The sequence below is a fragment of the Sinohyriopsis cumingii genome, chromosome 11 (genome assembly GCF_028554795.1).
Source record: "Sinohyriopsis cumingii isolate HCF-2022 chromosome 11, ASM2855479v2, whole genome shotgun sequence".
NCBI classification, from domain to species: Eukaryota; Metazoa; Mollusca; class Bivalvia; order Unionida; family Unionidae; genus Sinohyriopsis; species Sinohyriopsis cumingii.
In genome coordinates this window covers 110,284,198-110,305,935 of record NC_142971.1, presented here as the reverse complement: position 1 = coordinate 110,305,935, position 21,738 = coordinate 110,284,198, and the positions used below count along the sequence as shown (strand labels likewise).

General features: G+C 33.3%; 1 protein-coding gene across 1 annotated transcript in view; it reads right to left on the bottom strand.

Annotated features, from left to right (window-relative positions):
* Nucleotides 1–6,560: 6,560 nt before the first annotated feature.
* The window catches only part of LOC149789283 (A disintegrin and metalloproteinase with thrombospondin motifs 9-like), a 343,799-nt gene continuing 328,621 nt past the window's right edge, over nt 6,561–21,738 (bottom strand). The window contains exon 40 of the mRNA XM_089975475.1: nt 6,561–19,965. The gene's annotated coding sequence lies outside the window, so the exon portion shown is untranslated. The remainder of the gene's footprint in view (nt 19,966–21,738) is intronic.

Genomic DNA, 21,738 nt, shown 5'->3' with positions numbered 1-21,738 from the left:
GACAGGTATTGACTCCTCACTTTAACACTGTTAAGTCTTATATATACATTACAGGTGAGGTTATCTTATAATGGGTACATTATACATAGTTTACTGTCAATTAGCATAATGAAATTTATGACTATATACACATTATAAAAGGGACTGTTATACTGAGATTCTTTATTTTGTGAGATACTATTTGCAACTGTGAAAAGCCTAAATGATGTACTGATGTTGCATGCATTTGTGTTGGCAGATCAGGGTCTACACTGAAATCTTAAATTTTGTAAGTGGATCAAGTATTGTAGACCATAAGCTGCCAGTCCACTATATACTGCAACAAATCTAGGTGTGTGGCCATGTTTTTTCCTACAAATATAAATAGAATATACTTTGCCTGTGAGGAAAGTAATTAGTAATAGATTGGAGGATATGTTTTATTCAATAAACACTTGTATTATACATATAATTATGACTTTTGAATATCAAAGGCCAGAAATAATTAATATGATTGAGTAGCTATTTTACCAGTCTTGTTTATTAAATTAAATAAAAGTTTAGTCTTTTTGTCCGCTTCATTTCTTTGTGTAATCTATGGTGTTTATCTTTTCATTTTGGGCAACATTGAGTGAATCTCGCAGAGATTAAATGGTTACACTTGTACATATTAGTCTTTCCTGCAGCCTTTGTGTTTTTTACTTTCCTACTCTTGTCAGATCCCAATTTTTCGCCTACTTTTTCCAAACTGGCTCTGCTGCCCCAATGTTTTTTTTTTGTCTTTTCAAATTTATGTTGAAAATGTAATAGACTTGCATGTAGCAAGCAAGTACAGGCATTGTCTCTGTGATGTGTTTAAGAGGACAAAGGTAACCTGGACTAAATAGACAGCTAGTATGTGAGTAAGCGCATGCTTTTGTTCAAGTTTTTTAAGGGAAATTCTTTTTCTCTGTAATTTACATACATTTCATACTGTTTTTCTTTATAACATGTCCCTATTTCCCCCATAATTTTTAGATCTTCTTGCCATAAACCACAAGAGCCTATGGGATGGGCTGTTATCACTACTCCTTCCAAGCCACCTGGAGAATTGCCATGCAACTTCAAAAAACACACATTGGATCTGTGGACTACTGGCTTCTACGGGTAAATAAAAATTGTGCCTCTGGGACATCCAATATGTCTGCCACAATGGCCATGTTGAAAATCTTGTTATCAATGAATGAAGGGTCATATCAACATGGGATTTTCACCAAAAGACTGCATATGATATATTGTTAGTCGTAAACATAGTCACTGGGACATCCACAATGGCTGTTGTGAAAATGTTGTTGTTATTCCTTCTGAATAGAACATAATATTGTTTTCACTAGAAGACATCTTATAATGTCTAGTTGGTTCTAAATGAAACTCATCTGATGTCAAGCATGGCTCCCACAGTGGTCATCTTGAAAACAACTCTTATTACTAATATCCATGAATGGATGGTCATATCAACACAGGTTTTTTTCTAAACAGCTTACGATGTTGGCCCTAAATGAAAATATTCAATACCCCTGTCACAGTGGCCATCTTGAAAATCTTGCTTGTACATCTAATGAATAGTATGGGTTTTTTTTTTTCACTGAAAGGCTTTCTGTGATGTATTGTTAATCGTAACTGCAAATGATGCAGGCTGCCACTAAGGAAACTGATCTGATCTCCAACATGATCACCACAGTAGTTGCCTTGCTTGGCACTCTGCATTAAGAGGTTAGTATTAGGACATTTTGGCTTGGTGTCAGGATAATGTGACTGGGTGGGACATGTTGCTACAAGTCTATGGTATGATGCCCCAGTGTTATAGATCACTTTAAACTGCCACACTGCAGACATATTAGCGATGTGACCGAAAAGTTATTAAAAGCTATGCAAAAAAATCTAAATCATACATACATACCATCTTGAAAATATTGTTATCTTTATTCCTTCAAAATGGAAAATTGTACAAACATTTGGTTTCCACAAGACTATTTATTATGTCTTGTTGGAAATCACATCAATGTGTCCACCACAGCAAGTAATTTGACATTCTTATTATTGCTGAAGAATATCAGAGACAGTTTCATGATGCAGCAGTTAAAATGGTGAAAGGGTCTTATCTTGAATGACTGGGAAATTTTTTCAGCCAGTCAAGTTCAGTACCCTTTGAAGAATTGTTATAAAAAGTAACCCTTCTGTATCCCTAGTTTTAACAAGGGAGAGATTGTATACATACATTTAAAGTTTGCCTTAATACAGTAGTATGTAAAGTCCACCCCATCCCCGACATACTTGCACTCTATCCCCATCATATTCAACTCCCGTCACATCATATTCAACTCCCATCCCATCCCCTACGTACTTAACTCCATCACTTCTTTCTTCATTCCCACCCTACCCCAAACACCTGGCTCCCAATTCATCCCTTACATATTTAATTCCTATTCCTTACACATATAAATATCCACCTCATCCCCAATATAATTAACTACAACATCTATAATGTCTTGGGAACATTCACAAATAAATGACTTTACTACATGTATTAGGGCAAAAACTAATATGATAAAGTTGTCATTTTCATGTTTATTTCAGATGTCAAAAACTATTTAGGAATAAATATTGGTACTGGCAGCAAGCTATGTTGAAAATAACTGGCCTCTTTCTAATTTTGAGAGAACAGTAGGTGATACCGTAGATGAATGATGGCTTATTATGTTGGTGAATTTCTTTAAATTGACTAGAGTCATTGGGTTAGTTCTTGTAGTCTATTCTGCTCCTGTATTTTTGTAAATTTGGTCCAGTGCCATTTGTTTCTCCATATCAAATTTGGAAATTAATCATCATTAAAATTCATGTTGTATTTGGTTGCAATACTTGGTACATCTGGCATGTAATCAGTTTTGTTAGCGATGCTAAAAATAATGCTACATTTGATGCTTGAAGATGCATGATAACAATATAACAACATGGTCGGTTAATCATTGTTTCTCGATAGCCTGTAAAATATTGGCATACTTTCTCACGTCAGATCTTGCCTGCGTATGAAAGCCTTTTACTTTTGTTTGTTTCGAAATGTTAAAACTTAATTCTTTCCCTAGCATCATTATTTTATCAAATTTTCCAGAAGTTACAACCATGCAATGATTAGTACAGGATAGCTGCCTTCTCGAAAAGACTAGAAATGGTTAAGGCGTTAAATAATTTTGACCTAACACCAGTGTCTGTGAGGGTGAGAAGGTCCTACATGTCTCAATGCATACTTTCTCTACTTTTAGACTACACTGAGCAAAAGAATCATGAGCACTTCAATGTATATTGGACTCGCTCTTTCAAGGCCACCATTTCTGCAATGAACAAAAATGTGGAATAATACAAGGGTGGCTTCTCATGAGGGGGACAGGACAGAATGGTTTAAATATACTATTTTGGTATATGGCAAGATAGCCCTATAAATGGGTAGGTTCTCTTGAGTGTGGTCTCTCCAAAGGGGTTAAAATGTTCAACCTGATCTTATTGTTTGTTTTGTAAAGGAGAGTGGCACAAGCTTTAATACTGATAATACATTACTTGCGATTATTGTGTTACTATTTTCCTGACTTAAGTCCCCAGTCCAAGTTATTTCTCCCTATGTCCAATTAGTATTTTGACGATCCCAATATAATACATTACTTAACTTCGGTCATGTGCAGTATCCTTCTTTCCCTGCTTCACATTCTTTCTGCTGTTATAGGACTCACGGTACCTAATTCAGCTTCCATAGTAAACGTATGGAAGCAACATGATATTAAAGATTCATGATATAAAACACTCATTAGATCCCTTAAAGAAGGGGAACCTATATTTATCCCTTGTAAGAAAATCGCCTGCCTCAGGAAGGTAGAATCACTGGCATTTTTTAGGCAAATGGAGTTGTAAGCTCCCATGAGGGAAGAGTCATCTGAGCTTTCAGTTGGTAGAAATTGCCAGCATGCAGTAGCAGGTCTCACCTTCAATGAACAAGGGAAATGTGTTTTGTTTCTTTTTTTTCTTCTCTTTCTTGAGATCAAGGGTGGAGATCGTTTGTTGGACTCTTAACTACCTGAACAGAGATTCCTCCTGAGGTCTTCATCGCCAATCTATGCCCGATCAGTGGATAAGACATATAGTACCGTTTAACTTGTCTGTCATCGCAAACCAGGCACCTGGTAATGCATCAAGTACAGATTGCCTGGCCTCTGTCACTCGCCACCTGTCATGGGTGTCTGGCACAAGGCACAGAACACCTGGTAAGGAGAGTAGTACCTTAATTAGGTGTCCATCACAGATCAGCTGTCGCCAGTCACCAGGTTCAGATATCAGTCAATGGCCACTCTCCTCCCTTTGTCTTTGTCCAGATTAATTCCTGCAGAGAATGGGTTATGGGATTTGATCTTCTGTCATCAATCTAAGGAGAGGGATCAAGTTGACAACCCTCCCCTGTTGCTATGCTCCAATTCGCTTATGTAGCTCTGAGTCTCCCACCAACCAGATGTGATCTATCATGCCTCCATGTCTTCCAATGACACCATTCATGATTTTCCAATGGTTTTAGGGATTGGTCGGCCCTAGACCCTCTCCTTTCCCTCCGACTTTGTTATTGAAGAAAAGTAGAGGGTATGTCACTCCTGTACTTCTTCGTGGAGAAATCACTAATCCCCTCTGGGGAGAGACATACAACAGGTTTGTCCTGTGAACCCTCAGTGCCCCCAATACTTTGGTTATCGCCTTCCCCAAAAGGCTGGTACATTAAGCAGCACAATAATTGCAGGTAATGCATTACTGCTATTAAAACGATGTTGGTTTTGGGTAAACCAATTTTAATAATGTAATACCTGCCCAATTTTTTCATCATGCCTCGCTCCGATGTCCTTTCAGCCTGGTCCAAGGACGATAGTCCGCATGGCAGTTGTCATAGGTATCGGACTGGAATCACCTTGCTTTTGTTGTTTTGATTTAATTTCTTTTATACCTCCAATTATTACCTGGCGGAGGAAATAATCATGTTGGACTGGTTGCCAGGAAACAGAAAGATATAGTGCAATAATAGCATGACCTGTCATAATGTACTATATAATAACTACAAGGGAGGACACTTATTTCAAGCTACGCTTTGCGTAGCTTAATAAATTTGGTACTGATATTCAGCTCAGGCATTCAACTGTGAATCCCTATCAAAAGTTTTACTTAGTATCATGCCTTTAAGGAATATCAAATCGTTTTCCCATGCTACTGCTCAACATGGCCCTGATCGCGCCCGCTTAATATTCAAGTGAGATCCTGCTGAATGGAATACTGTCCTCTCATCAGTTAAAAGAAAATGATGTACTGTATTTATTTATAACTTATTTTCAGTTGGCCAATGAGAAGGTAGTATTCCATTCAGCTCATTGTTCTTGCATATTAAGCAGGCCTATACCCATCACTGCCATCTCACCACTGTCCGTGTGGGTTTCTAGTCTCAGGCTCTGTCAATGGGGTTATGTGAAAAAGGTTGCCAGTAGCTTTCCATGGGTCTCCAGTTCTTACCGGAATTTTCCTCCACCAGTTAAACTGGCCGTAGGGTATATAACCCATCATGCAAGAAAAGTGGCATTAACCTCGTCCCCCCCACCCCGAAACATTAGTGATGTTTTCAAAATGGACTCAACTGATTAAACTGAGGGCTTCAAGCTTGTAAAATGTTTCTTGTTGAGTGTCGGATGTACTATACGATGATGGCTGTGACATTTAGGCCTTCAGGTCTTCAACATACGGTGTTAACATTAAAAGCGCATCACTGACAGTGCTATGAGTGAGTTATAACAATAGAAATTCTAATTATCAATGTCTTTTATACAGAGTTAAGTTATAATAAAAAAATGCGATTTATAAAATTTCTTGAAAATCCACTCGTAACACCAGTAAATTTTAAATTATGACATTTGTCAGTGCTTTGCATACAGTATCATCTTTACATTTTGCTTCTTCCATATATTTCTGTCTGCTGTTTAAACTTTAACATGCTCTACAATGACAACTTTTTGAGAAGCTGTTGGTAGTCGTTATTGAAAAAGTGTTATAATTTATGTTTCTATTACAAATAAAATATGTGCAAGAAACACGTCTGGACAGCATTTAGGCTAAAAAGACTAGGCAGGATTGACCTAGTGTAGTGCTAGATTAACCCATAGGATAACAAGATTATACAGGCCCTCCTATTAGCCTTATGCCCCTCACAATCTTGTTCCAGCCATGACCTATTGATATAAGGCAAGAAGTACTGGTTATTACTAATGGAAATATTGCCTGACACTTTGTATATTTACCATATTACTATATCTGAAAACCTCCAATAGTTCAAACACAATTTTAATCAACAAAGTTCTTGAAGAGGAAAGGTAAATTTTAATCTTGGATCAAATACATAATAAGAATGATGTACATTTACTTGCTGTGTTTCTCAAGTCCATCAGTACATTAGAAGAAATGTGTTAACTATCTCATACTATAAACTTCATTTCATAAACTGTAAAAAAAATCATAAGAAAAAGATATATATGTAAATAAATAAATATAGTTTATTTTTCAGACTTAATACATGTATACAGTAATTTAATTCTATTACACATGACATTATGTATATACTAATCACCTTGCCTACAAACAACCTGTACACATACAGCAACTAAATATACATCTAAACACAATTTTTGTAAAGTATAATAAAGTACAATTTTCAAAACTTCCAATCAAGCGACTTTCTAACATTTCATTTACACAAGACAAAATTACATCCTACTTTCATGTTACAATTAATGAAAATATATATCCAAGAATGTTTGAATTACAGAATTTTTACTGAATTAAATATAATTCATAGAAGGAAAAATATATAGTATTTTACTTATTTTTTTTAAAATCATGTAGAAATGACCTATTACTTCAAGCAACACAATCTGATTTCAGAATTCCAATATATGATTGACCAGTATAAAATAACCAGAAATAAAAATAAAAGTACTTTAGCCAAGATATGTTATGAAAGTTAAACTGTCGCTTTTTAAGTTACAATTAATAGCTAGATGAATGGTTATTTGTCCCCAAGCTTTCTCCAAGAAACTATGAGAACTATATGATACATGCATTCATTAATGCATCACACATTTTTATTTTATATACACTGTAGAATACAACATGCTGATCACTGAGCAATGATTATTTTTGTCCTGAATGAGTAGAATATTCTTTGATAATTAAACACCATGTACTTCTCTGAGATCAGGTAAATGGCATTGATCTGATGGTGATTTCTAACCACTGTATTTGCTTGTTTTTGATATTTGTCCAGTGGGAACAGAAAAGACTCGGACCTTTTTCTGCATAATGCACGAACAGAGTAATGTCTACACTGTACATTCTACAATAGTCCTCATTATAAAACATACCAGTATGACACAGTCCCTGATATAACACTGGTATGGTCATAAATCCCATTAGAATGCCTATCAGTATGACACTGTCCCTGATATAACACTGGCATGGTCATGAATCTCATAATGAAACTTACCAGTGTGACACTGTCTCTGATATGACACTGGCTGGTCATGAATCTCAGAAACTTATCAGTATGACACAGTCATTGATATAACACTGGCTGGTCATGAATCTCATTAGAAACTTATCAGTATGACACAGTCATTGATATAACACTGGTATGGTCATAAATCCCATTAGAAAGCCTATCAATATGACACTGTCCCTGATATAACACTGGCTGGTCATGAATCTCATAATGAAACTTATCAGTGTGACACTGTATCTGATATAACACTGGCTGGTCATGAATCTCATTAGAATCATATCAGTATGACACAGTCATTGATATAACACTGGTATGGTCATGAATCTCATTAGAAACTTATCAGTGTGGCACTGTCCCTGATATAACATTGGCTGGTCATGAATCTCATAATGAAACTTATCAATGTGACACTGTCCCTGATATAACACTGGCATGGTCATGAATCTCATTAGAAACATCAGTATGACACAGCCATTGATATAACACTGGTATGGTCATGAATCTCATTAGAAACTTATCAGTGTAGCACTGTCCCTGATATAACATTGGCTGGTCATGAATCTCATAATGAAACTTATCAATGTGACACTGTCCCTGATATAACACTGACTGGTCATGAATCTCATTAGAAACATATCAGTGGTATGGTCATGAATCTCACTAGAAACTTATCAGTGTGGCACTGTCCCTGATATAACATTGGCTGGTCATGAATCTCATAATGAAACTTATCAATGTGACACTGTCCTTGATATAACACTGGCTGGTCATGAATCTCATTAGAAACATATCAGTATGACACAGTCATTGATATAACACTGGCATGGTCATGAATCTCATTACCTTTGTTGTATGATATACTCTACAGTGTTTTATCTACAAATGGCTTCATGTATGTCATTTGACTCATCAAGCCAATAAACAGTCTTCAGTACTGTAGTTTTTAAAAAATAATTATATTATTTAAATACACAATAAAAATATTAGTTATATAATGTGACTAAAGCCAATAAGGCAATTCCCTTGCCAGAAGCATCTGAACATTCTATATTTGTTAAAATTCTTGTTGATGTTTTCATGTCATCAGAAACAATCTAAGCATATATGACAAGGCGTTTATTGTTGGATATGTCAGTGCTTTCATCTGCCATTGCTGTCAGAAATGAGGAATTTTTCAGGTCACATAGTATAAGACTATCCTCAACAACGTTTGACAGGCTCTCCAGTACCTCTGAACAGGTAGTAGCAGAGTCATACTAACAGTGGAATTCTTCAAAAAATGCCAATGGCATCAATTTCTTAATCTGTTAAGTCATGTATTAAATTAGGAAGAGATTTGTATTTTAAAAAAGGGACGTCTTCTACACTCAGCCAATTTACACACTTAAGTAGCACTTTCACTGCTAGGTCATGTTTGTAAAACTGCATTAAAATCTGCCTGGTGTTGTGGACCTTGAATCAGCAGTTTGTGTTCTGATAACCCAGCATGCCTTGCCAGTGTACTGTTCTGAAATTTCTTGTTTTTTCTGCACATTTGGTCATGGAGGTTTATTTAAGGAATCTTCACTGTCACATTCTTCAATTGACTTAACTTCTTTCTGAAAATTATGCTTTATCTTACGAGTAACCGGTACCCCATCTTTAGATGATGAAGGTTTCACTGGTTCGATAACAATACTATTATTGATGGTCGGTTGTAAATCTAGCCAATAAAGTAGTTAGAGCAAACTATTTTGTATAATCAGCAAAACATAACATTGGGGTGCGTCAATTTACATATCGTCGACAACTTTTGTGCATCAAATCTAAAAAGTCTGCTTATTTGGCACATGATGCATGGTACATAAAACACTGACTCTAGTACAAGGAAACTTTGCATACATCACATATTCTTTTAGGACTGCGGAGAATGGTGCTATTGTTTTGCTGCTTGTAACTAGGTCACTCTATTTATAACATTTATTTTTCACCCAAAATTTTACTTTACAATCACCTGGTTCTAACATTTTGAAATAATCTGAAAATAGCCCCATTACGGTTAATGTTTAAACTAACAGTAAGAAAAGCTGTAATTCTTATAACATTTTTTTGCCAACATGTGGGTTAGTCAAGAGTCCAGTGGGTCACTCATACAGGTTGTAATATGATGTACTATGTATACTCGCTTGTAAGTCAAATCCAACTGCAAACTGCACAGACCCAGATCTGCCATCACATAATACACAGTAGAACAAAAAGCACAGACCCTGATCTGCAGATGCATTATACTATGGTAGATCAGGATTTTTGTTACTTGTAGTTTGACTTTACTTATAAGTGAATATATATGGTACAAAATATCCAATCTGTACAACTTCAACATCTCTCATCCAATTTTTATAACACCTTCACCACATAATATGCCCTCTGCCAATCACTGAATTTGTACAGAGAAAAAACCCTGATCAAAAACATTAAAAATTACAGCACATTAATGGGTGGTGAATTTCAATTTTAACAGTAAAAATCTGAATAACATTCAGATAAAATAGCTGCTAATTCACAATGACAAATTGCTTTTCTAGTTTTTGTTATATGAAATCTGCTAATAGCAAGAACAAATTAATGTCAATAGTAAATGGTCTATTGACTACACGAGAGTTCTGCAGAACAGAGTATCTCATATTTATTAAATTTATGGGCTTCCTCATAAACTTTAACAGTGGCTTTTGCAAGTCACTGAGTTGATGCTGATGCTGCCAAACAATTTCATACTCGGAGTCCTGCAATTTTCCTTTTAAAAAAATACAGTGGTGGGGATCATCTCTCAGAGAGGCATTAATTCTAATCTACAAGAAAAAGATTATTTCAAAAACACAGTTTGCTCTTTTATCAAACAAAGTATTCATCCTATTTTTGTAAAAGATCAAAAATTTTGGAATAAGCAACACAAAAAATATTAATAGGTACATAGAATTGACAACAACACAAAGTTTAGCGAGGTATATCATATATGACAGATTATCAAAGTAGAATTAATGCAAAGTCAATTAGCAAATGTACAAATACAGAGGAAAAACATTATGTTAACTAATTAAAGATCACTTGTGAGCAAATTGCAAAATTAACATGATTTAACTTGGAGATACGGTAAAAAGCACAATCCGATTTCAGCAGTTTTATTACAATATTAGATATTCATAAAAATACTATTATTAACTACGTCTTCAAGTGTTGCCTGAAGAAAAATGCATAATAAATTAGTTAAGATGCTTGAACTTCACCAGTTTATAAATGAAAAAAAATTATTGACACTAACATTTTAATTAAAAGTAGTAAGAATCTATCATTATATTAGATGTATACCTCTTTTTCTTAAAATATTAAAAAAATATCTTAAAAATTATACATAACCTTACAAATACTGAGAGCATGGCAGTTATAGAGTTGTTAGTGACAATGTTAATAAACAATTACAGAGTATTATGTTACTGTATAAACACCAGAAGTAGAAAAACAATTCCTAGAAGCCCAGGACAAGTCATTTTTAGTTTCCAGCAACCAAGTATGTCAAAGTCATAACCCTGTTGGGCAACTAGATTATGATGGCTTTGGTTTATAAAGAGTTTGATTACTACTCTGAAAAATCATTTAGCATTGGCAAGATACGGGTCTGTTAAATTGTCATCTATGCCAGGTTTTGATGGTTGGTAAACAGTTTATACCTGCTGCGCATAGTCATCATGCAAAAAAAAAACCCACTCCCAGCTGTCAGTCAATGGTCCAAAAATGGCTAATGTCAGATGTTAAGCTCACTGTATATGGTATATTTGTTTTCTGATGCTGATTAATGTATTTCAAAACAACAATTACTAAGGAGACACCAAAATAAATATTTACTCAAAATAATCATTACCATATATACTTGCTCATAAGATGAGACCAAATGTAAACTGCACAGACCCAGATTTGTTGTAACATAATGTGGTGACAGATATGGGTCTGTGCAATTTGTTAGTAGTAATCAGTAGAACAAACAGACTCTGATCTGCAGGCTCATTATGTTACAGTGGATCAGGATCTATGTTATTTGCAGCTGGACTCGATTTATAAGTAAGTATATACTGTAAACATGTTCAAATCAGCCATTATTCTGGGTTAGACCATTACATGCTGAGACAAGTTCCATTTGGATCCCTCCACATCAAGCAGAACACCTTTTATCTTAATGCTTAGATGCAAGTGTCATCAAAAGGTAATAAACCTTTTTATATTTCTTTGTAAACAAATCAAAAAGAAATTTAAACAAATTTGATGTGATGAACAAAGTAATCATGATTAGTATTCATACCGGGAAAGGTTGGTGGAAACTGTAAACTTGTATTAAAATTCTTATTTTGATTAATAGACATTTTAATATCATTTATTGCCCAAAGATGGTAAATATTTTAAGTAGGCTGTTGGCAAACTCAATGGAGTCTTCATTAATCATTTTCAATGTTAATGCATTATGGAATTTCTAATTGGACAACCAGATAATTTTGCTGGGCAACCAGTCTTTATAGTTAAGTTGTCCAGTTGGCGACCATGCTTTCCTAAATTTTTCTACCCCTGAACATGTACACAAATAAAGTAAATATACAAATACACTCTTAAAGATGTGCAAACCTTGCATGCAATACCAAATATGGTCTTTAATTTTACACAGTGAAACATATCAATTACAACATAAAGAACTAAAATGTTCACAAAAATGCATACTCTAGCACATGCACCTTAGAGTGACATATACATGTACAAATTTAAGCACACTCCATTTCTTTCGCATGTCTTGAAATTCATGGCATAGAAATAATTAAATTAACCCATAATTGATTCTATTATCTATCACACTGCAGCTGATGCATGTATTACAAAAAAATATATTCTAGTTTTTGAATAACATACTTGCTCATGTTGAATGCACACTCCACTGCAAAAAGTGTACACCAAATCTGGCAATCATATAATGTGCTGACAGCTTAGACTCAATGTGGTTCTACCTATTTCTGATATCAAGCAAAGATCTACTGGAAAATTATCAAAGTCTGATCTGGGTTGACATGGTCTGCTGTTGGGTGTTGAATTATTGACATGTTATCATGGTATTTTACTCAAAGATCACATATTATTAAAATGACACTATACAATGATATAAGTGAGGTCAATAATTTCAGACCAAGGTAAAAAAAAAAACCATGATTAAGATAGATGATCTTTTCCTACAGTAGATTTAACAGTAAAACTCGCAGGAACAGCATTGTCCAAGTTATAAATGCATTTGCAATATTGGCATATGTATAACATACAGTTAAGTGTGAACAATGTAGACCCATTCACACACTCTGTGATAGCAAAACTAAAACTATAGTCTTCAGAGAACTGTGATAGCAAACCTGAATCTATAGGGTACACAGCTGGGTTTGTGTTTCACAAGATTAAACACGGCATGGAATTTCAATTAAATGTACTATTCAATTATATGATTTCCTTTTGTATTCTTTTGTGATAACTTAGTTGAAAAAAAAGTTTGTGTACATATCACAACAGTATAATGTTTACATTTTTACGTGCAGTTGTATTTTCTAATCAGCATAACTGCTTTTAAAGCTTGGTTGTGGAATGAGTCTTAAAACCACAATAGCAATATACAGTAAAAGAAATTCTTGACTAAGACAAACAAAAGTTTATGTCTAAGACAAATGCTGAAATGAGTGTGTGCTTAAGAATTTCCATACAAATTTGTCATATTGCCATATACATACCTCAAAACATTTACACGAAATAAAGTTGACATAAATGAACTTCCACCCATCTAACATATTTTACATGCCAAACTGAAATACCAACACCAGTGTGCACTTCAAACTCTCTGCATAAATTTGCATTTGTTTTCTTGTAATGTGAGTAAGTTAAATGAACACACAAAAAGTTGACATCCAAAATTATGCTTTAACGATTTTACGTTATCTTTACATTTTTTTAAAAACTAATGAAGCATATTAGCAGTAGTATGCTTGTCTACCTTCATATTTATTAATTAAGGACAAATATTTACTACATTGCCCACCACCTTTGATCAAATTACACTAATGTGTAAAAGCTTTAGTTGCTTTCGTTTCCAAAGAACAAATGATATTATTAAAAGCAAAGCATCTTCTCTGCATCTTATTTTCCACTAATTTTAAACCATCATTTTAAAACCAAACCAAGTCTTGTGTCAAAACGAAGAATAAGTAAATATCTGCATTTGCCTTACTTTAATATGGTATAATCTGAGTGCACTGATTTCACAAACTGGCCTTAATATTTGTTTAAAGGGGCTAGTGGGGAAAAAATCTACAAACAAAATCAATTTACCTGTATCAGGATGCACCCAAAAAATACTGGTGTTGAAGCATTTGCACATGATGTATGGTTAAAAATATTCTGCTGTTAGATGTTACAGCTGTCGAAAAAAATTATACATTATAAGGCTAAAGCATCAAGTTTATTGTTTCCTGAAAATGCAGACTGGTTCTGATAAAGCAAAAACAAAACAAATGTAACATTTTGTCCAGCACATGACCTCCAGTAGTCTTTGATACAATCTCGATCTTCCCTATCAGTAACAGCTGGGGTGGGTGGGGGTAAGCTAACATACCAGTTAAATACATGTATTATTATTATTATTGTTGTTGTTTTAATTTCTATAAATCAAGATATTTAAACACAGGGTAACAAATTAGAAATTATGCACTGAATTACGTATAATAATACTATACTATGTTGTTTCATCAGATGGACTTTCATAAATACAGACTTGTCATACATTCCATACCTACAATACAATTTATATGGATAGATGACACTGACTGCCATCAATAACTTCAAGGGAGATCAATGCAATCAAGGCAAATGACATCATAACTATAAATTGTCTCATGCTAGACATGACCAGCAAGGACATCAATGCAACACTGCAAAATACAGTATATATGAGAGTTAGTAGTACTGCACTTCCAGATAATCATTAAGTTTGTAAACAAAATGTGTCTGAATACTGCTATAAAGAACTTGTTAATGAACTGATAATGAACAAGCAAACTACATTAAAAACTGGAGATGACTAAGAATATCATGCATTCAAATATGAGCTATTAACAAATGTAATTAAAACATTTGTGGACACAAAATGAAGTTTATTAAAAGTCAGATCTGTTGTCAGTGTCTTACTTTGTACTTCATGAAAAGAAAATGTTATTTATAATCTTGTCCATGTAATGAATTCAAATTAAATGACGAGGAAACATGTGATAGGATCAACTTGGTAGTGGAGATTAGGCTTTACAGATATGGGAATTGGCTAAATGATCCTGAACTTCTTTTAAAATAAAGACTTCACCTTGAAGTGAAATAGTTTTTCTGGTTTTTATTAATGAATAATTTAAATTCAAGTGCAATAAATATTGATAACAATTTCTAAACTATTATATCTTGAACAAATATACCATAATTAAATATGATAAACTAAAAGGTCTTTGGTATGTGACTATGTTTACAAATGAACTTTGATTCATGCAGGTAAACAATGTGATTATTTGTACACGTTCTTGTTCATAAAGGTACATGGCCAAGAAGATAAACTAATATGCAAGAAACTTGGTAGCCAAAAAATACATTTCAAAAAACAATTACACCTATTTACAAAATATACTTACACAAAATTGGGAATTTGATATATGTTTTATCTCATGCAAAGATAATCTCAAGGACAAAAATGTAAAACTTGTTAATACAGTAATCTCATTCATGTACAAACAGGAGTTTTAAATAAACGGTTGTGACCCTGAAAAGCTAAGCCTTGTTCTGATAAAAGTTAAAACATAAAAACAAAACATTGAACATTGTGACATAAATTTAAAGTTATAGCTTTCTTTGGCTTGTTGTAAACTACTAATAACAATAATTGCATTCACAACAACTGGTTCTACTATATAAACATTAATATTTACATTTGCTGAAATTATGATATCAAGAAACTTTTTGTACCCATTTCTTCCTAAATAAAACATTTGTCACTGAAATTTAAAAAAATTGTAATTTAAAGAAAAAAATGTCTTTTCCCCCCAATTTAAAACATTTAAAAGCATTAGGGCTAGTGAAAGATGCAAAGTTTGATGTTATCTTAGTAAAGTTTTAAATTTAATTTGTCCTAAAAATTAAATCTAGTATTGTAAATCAACTATTTCCTAAACAATCTTATATCAGTATTCATTTGATGCAAATTGATATGAAATTCATGAGACAAATGTAATATTTTAAAGCGATGACAGGTGCACATTATATTATTCAACAAGTTTCTAAATGTTATATAAACTGAACACACATTTTAAATTATATTTGTGACACAATGTCAGAGAATGTTCATTACTTTATTTTGTTGGCATGTGGCATACTATATTTTATGTCAGTGTTCTGTACAATTTTTATGAACATGATGTAACAACTCAAGGTGAAAAATATGCTAATCTTAAAGCAAAAAAATACTATGAAGATTGAAACACCTGTGCCTTTGTTAAGCAAACATAGAAAACTACAAAAATGTCAGCAGAATTGGACTGAGCCAAATTGCAAATGAAAAAAAGAAATACTTTCTAAATCAAAACCAAGTCATATTTGTACAAGATGACATTATAAACAATGAGATGAAACTATATTTGTACACTACATTGTGCTGCATGTTATCTTTTATGTACAGTAAAACCCTGCCTAATGACCACACTCAATAAATGAGATCAACCAGACCACACTGGTGCTGACACCTCCAACCCCATTTTGGTTTGCAACCTCATAACTGAGACCAACCCCACTATTATGGATTATTACTGGCAATTCCAGGTTAGCTTGATTTCAGTAGATATCTACTCAGCCATTTAATTCACCAAACAGGCTAAAGGATATCATGTCTCTACAAGATCATATACTCATCCAACACATGAAAGTGATCACCGATATTATCCAACAACTACAGTTTATGTCTCAGTGGTCATTTTGTGCCTAGTTATCTCAAACATAATTATGAAACAAAAATAGTTGGTCTCATTAGTCATTTTTTTTTTCCTTATTATTGTTTAATCTCATTTATGTCCAAGTAGTTATTTTGTGTCTTCTGGCTATTGAATCTCATATATAATTACAAAACAAAATTACAAAACAGCCATAATTTATGCCTCAGTAGTCATTTTGTATTTTATAGTTACTGAATCTCATATATAATTACCAAACAATGCAGATATCTATTGCATATGCAACATTTAATTGAATTATATGATATCGAATGATTTACGTTATAATTGGTCAAATTTAAATGACATCAGTAATTAATGTTTCTTGAGACCTATCAATCTGTCTCACTGGCTGGCTGCATGTGAATGATCTGGCTATCATAGCTATTAAATTAAATTTAGCTACCTATGCATTAAACATACATACATATATTCATCCATGCTGCATGCTGAAAGCAGAAATGTGATAAAAAGATCCTTCTGAAAATGCAACCACTTTTCCACAAGTCCCCCTAATGGGTTTCATTACAATGATTTTCATCATATGTTGTAAAAATTCAACATGAACTGAGCAAAATACTTCTCTACAAGATACTTTTGTGTATACTTTCATGACTCAATGGGTAAAAATATGATCCATTATTCTTTATGCAATCATGAGGCACAAAATCTCACAAATGTAATCCCTGACTAAAAATGAATATTGATTGTCATTCAATGGCACTCTTGTTTCCAGTACCAAGCATGAAAACTTTAAAATTTATGTTTTTGCTGCATTTTTCATTGTCAACCCTTTTTAATTTGAAGGTCTTTTTTAACTTTAACATATATTTAGAGAATCTGAATTGTATTTCATCATTCACTGAAATAATTTTGTGTTTATTTCATCTATGTTCACAGCAAGGCCATGTGAGAAATTTTATTTTTGCAAAGTAAAATAAAAATACAACTTTAAAACATGTAAAATCTCCAAAACAGAAAGACTTGTGTCAAGACAAATTCTCAGACACAAGCTTAGTCAGATGAGCTCGTTTAGACCGAGAAATATCTGTTAGCTAAGAAAGTGAGAATTAGGATCTGAATATTTCTGCTGATACTTCACTCAAGAACATATTGAAGATCTCCTCAAGGGTAACGAAATATTTGAAATGAGAAAGACAGCAAGAAACAAAAAATAAAAAACGTATCTCAATGAGACATGCTCTCTAATGTCCAAAAATACTTTCCAGGAATTCAAGACAGGACCATTCCTTCTTTTAAAATACTGCAACAATATTTTCAAATTAGCTACTGTGGTGGACACACTGATTGCAAGAATGGCAACATTTTTTATTTCAAACAAATCAGACACCTAACAAGAATTTTGGTGAAAACCCCATACCATTCATTCAAGAGATTCAATAACATTTTAAATATACCAATAGTGGCCACTATATTAGATGTCTGAAGAGCACTATTTTTATTTATGATGAACTAGATATCAAAATAAGTCTTCTGGTCAAAACCCTATGTCAATATGACCATGAATCCTAGAGAGAAGTGATAACATGATTTTAACGATGGCCACCATGGTGGCCATACTGGATGTTAGATTGGTATCATTTTCATTCAGGAGCAGCTAAACACCATAAGAAGTCTTCTGGTGAAAACCTCATGTCTGTATAACTTCCCATTTAGAAGAAGTAGTGATGAATGATTTTCAAGATGGCTTCCATGGTTACCCTATTTGAGGCCAGATCTGCACCATTTTTACTTAGGGTCAACCAGACATCATATGTAGTCATCTCGTAAAAATCCAATGTTAATATAGTATTCCATCTAGAAAGAGTAGCAATAACATTATTTTCAAGATGGCAACTGTTCTCCTGTGAAAACTCCATGATGAAGTGGCTTTCCATGTGGGACAAGTAGCAATAACAATAATTTCAAGATTTATTGGCCATTGGCTTTATCATGGAAAAAATACTGTATCATATTATTAAACTGGCCCCTGAGAAATACTGTATTTATTAGAATGGTCCCAGGCCTTATCATGAGAGAAATACTGTAATGCATTTATTAGCCTGGCCCTCTGGCTTTATTATTGGAGAAATACCATGTCATATTTATTAAAATGACCCCCTGGAAAATACTGTAATGTATTTATTAGACTGACCCCAGCTATTATTGTGGGAGAAATAATGTAATGTATTTATCCATATGGCCCAGGCCTAAGCATAAAGAAATACTACAATATATTTATTATGATGGCCAACTGGTGTCATCAAATCAGAAATACAGTCATTTATTTATTACCCTAGCCTCCTGTCTTATCACAGGGGAAAAGGTGTAATGTAAGTATTAGGCTGTCACCAGATTTTAACATGAGAGAAATAGTGTATTAAATATCCAGAATAATTTTGTACTCAAATACAGTCCTAGTCTGCTATGTACCCAATCTTTTAAAGACAAATGATTATAAAGATTCATATCAGATTGAAATATTTTGTTTAAAATAATTTCCCCATTGTTAAAAATCCTCCAGATTTCAACATAGGTTGAAAATGCTGAAACCATGGAGTCAGTTCGCATATTATGGTAAAATGTCCATAAAACGATCCTTTCACTGTTTATCTGCCAATGTTTGACGATAAGCTCAACACCATCTTTTACAAAAGTTGTGCACATTTTTATCTTAGAAGGCCTTATCTGATAATAAGCCTATCTGACACTTTTCATTACATTTACAAGGTAAGGATCCTTGGGCTTATCGTGGGAGAAATACTGTAAATGAAAGTAAAATTAGGCATTTTATTCAAGTAAAGGAACTATCAGAAGTACATTACTCAGTTTTGTTGTTCACATGCCTCTTCAACTCTTTGGTAAAGCAGTACTCATGGTTAATCAATTGAAACAGCAAAACATAATGATATCTCAAACTTTAAAAGTCGGAGGTTTTGGAAGCAGGTAGATACCTATTGCCACATACACTATGTTAACAGATAATCACTGCTATCATATTTGGCTCTGAGATTATATTTTTTTTTTGTTTTATACAATATACTGTGTGCAAAATATCCTGATATTCTGCTGTATAGACTCTTATGCATTGACATTTTCTATAAGAAACAATGGGGGATATTGCACTTGACACATGCAACTGGCCATATGGACGGAATTATGTTACGTCTTATCAAATAAACATTTTACAAGAATTACAAATAAATAGAAATGATCCTTATATATAGATATAAATAAATGCATCAAATTGCATGAGATGATTCTGAAGTATGTTGTTCTATTTACAGCATGATGAATCTAAGCTTCATCCACCATGACCTGAAATTAAAAAACAGAAGAGATGTAAATTTTCCCTCTAAATCTAACAGAAGAATAGAATGTTTCATGTTGGAAGAATAGAATACATTGTTTATACAACTTTTAATTGTTCTATTATAGTATTTATTACTTTATAATTAACATCAGAATCTGATGTGGCTCAGTGGTTACCATGCCAGATTTGCAACTAAAAGGATGCAGGTTCAAATTCTATCACTGCATCAGTTTGGGTTAATCCTACAAACTGTAAGGCTTCTACATTGATAGTTATATTGTTTGGGTCAACATCTTCCTGCGTTAATAAACTGCATTGTGTAGCATATTTCCCTGGTTGACTTACAAAGGAATGAGGCCAAATTTTCAGAAATATCTCACACATTTGGCAGCCCATATCGGCATTTTTAAACAAATTAAAGTCTATTTGCTTTAGTTGGACTATACTTACGGAGAAGTCTTTTTCCTAATGGATTCAAATTCTGACACAAGCAAATGGGCATGTTTTCAAGTTCCAATGACATACATTTCAGCTGGCTTAAATGCAAGGAACACTTTAGTTGGTTTAAGTAAGTTTCTTTAACAAAATAAATAAAAATATGCTAATACTGATGAATCAATTAAGATTTCTGAAAAAGTTGCCACCCATTCCTGGCAGTCAACCAGGGAACGCACTTACACAATACCATTAATTCAGGCAGTAAGACAACAACCCAAAGAACATCAATATCAGAGTAAATATCTTACACTGTATGGCTAAGCTGGGATTACCTACCATTGTGTGTCCTTGGAAAAGGCACTTTATTTCAATTGCCTATTAGATAAAAACCTGCTTGTGTTGCCTTGCCATAAAACACCAAGTCAAACATAATTTTAATATTGTTTACATAGCAAAAGCAGACAGTACTATTTGTACACATCAAGGATTCAAGATGGTTCTTTCTATTCATACTTAAACTTTATCAAAATAAATTCAAATGATTTTCAGCAACAACTTATTTATTTATAATCTGATAGAAAATGTGTCAACATTTGGTCAGGACAACTAGCACCAAGTTCATTAAAGGACTAACTGTTACAAAATACCAAATAACTTCATCATCTGATAATCAATTTACACATTTTGACAATTTTACAGAAACAATGTCCATACACCATGCACAATCTACAAAGTTATGAATAAATACTGATTTCTCTACCTTTACCTTCTATTCAGTATATTTTAAGACTAAACACAAAATTATTATCTAACTGTACTGATAATTACAGCTCATAATCTACCCATATAAAAAATCTGAACTAATCATGTAATTTGTCAATACAACAACAATAACATTTAACTTCTTGCTTCAATCTTCCTGTATATCAACCATGTAACTGGTCGTCTACAATGACATACAATTTAGCAATTTAGTCTAAAGAGATAAGCTCGAGTTTTCCGCAATTATACTTTAGTGAATGTAGATATTTTTTTGTTTTTTTAAAATTTAGCAGGCTCAATGAATAGTATTTATGCCTATAGTAAAAATGTGTCTTTTTATCATACCCTAAATTACAACGTCCTTCAAAACATTATTTTATATATGTGAAAATGACTTATTTCGCATTCATTGAAGTAAAAACATAATGAACAAAATGATGCAACTGAATTATGTCATATAATTAACATACCAGTCTGCTCCATTAGAAAAAAAAATAATAACAAAACAGTGTCAAGTTTAAGTGAGTTTTTGGCTGGAATTAGATACAATGAATAATCACTGTCCATTTTGTGTGAAC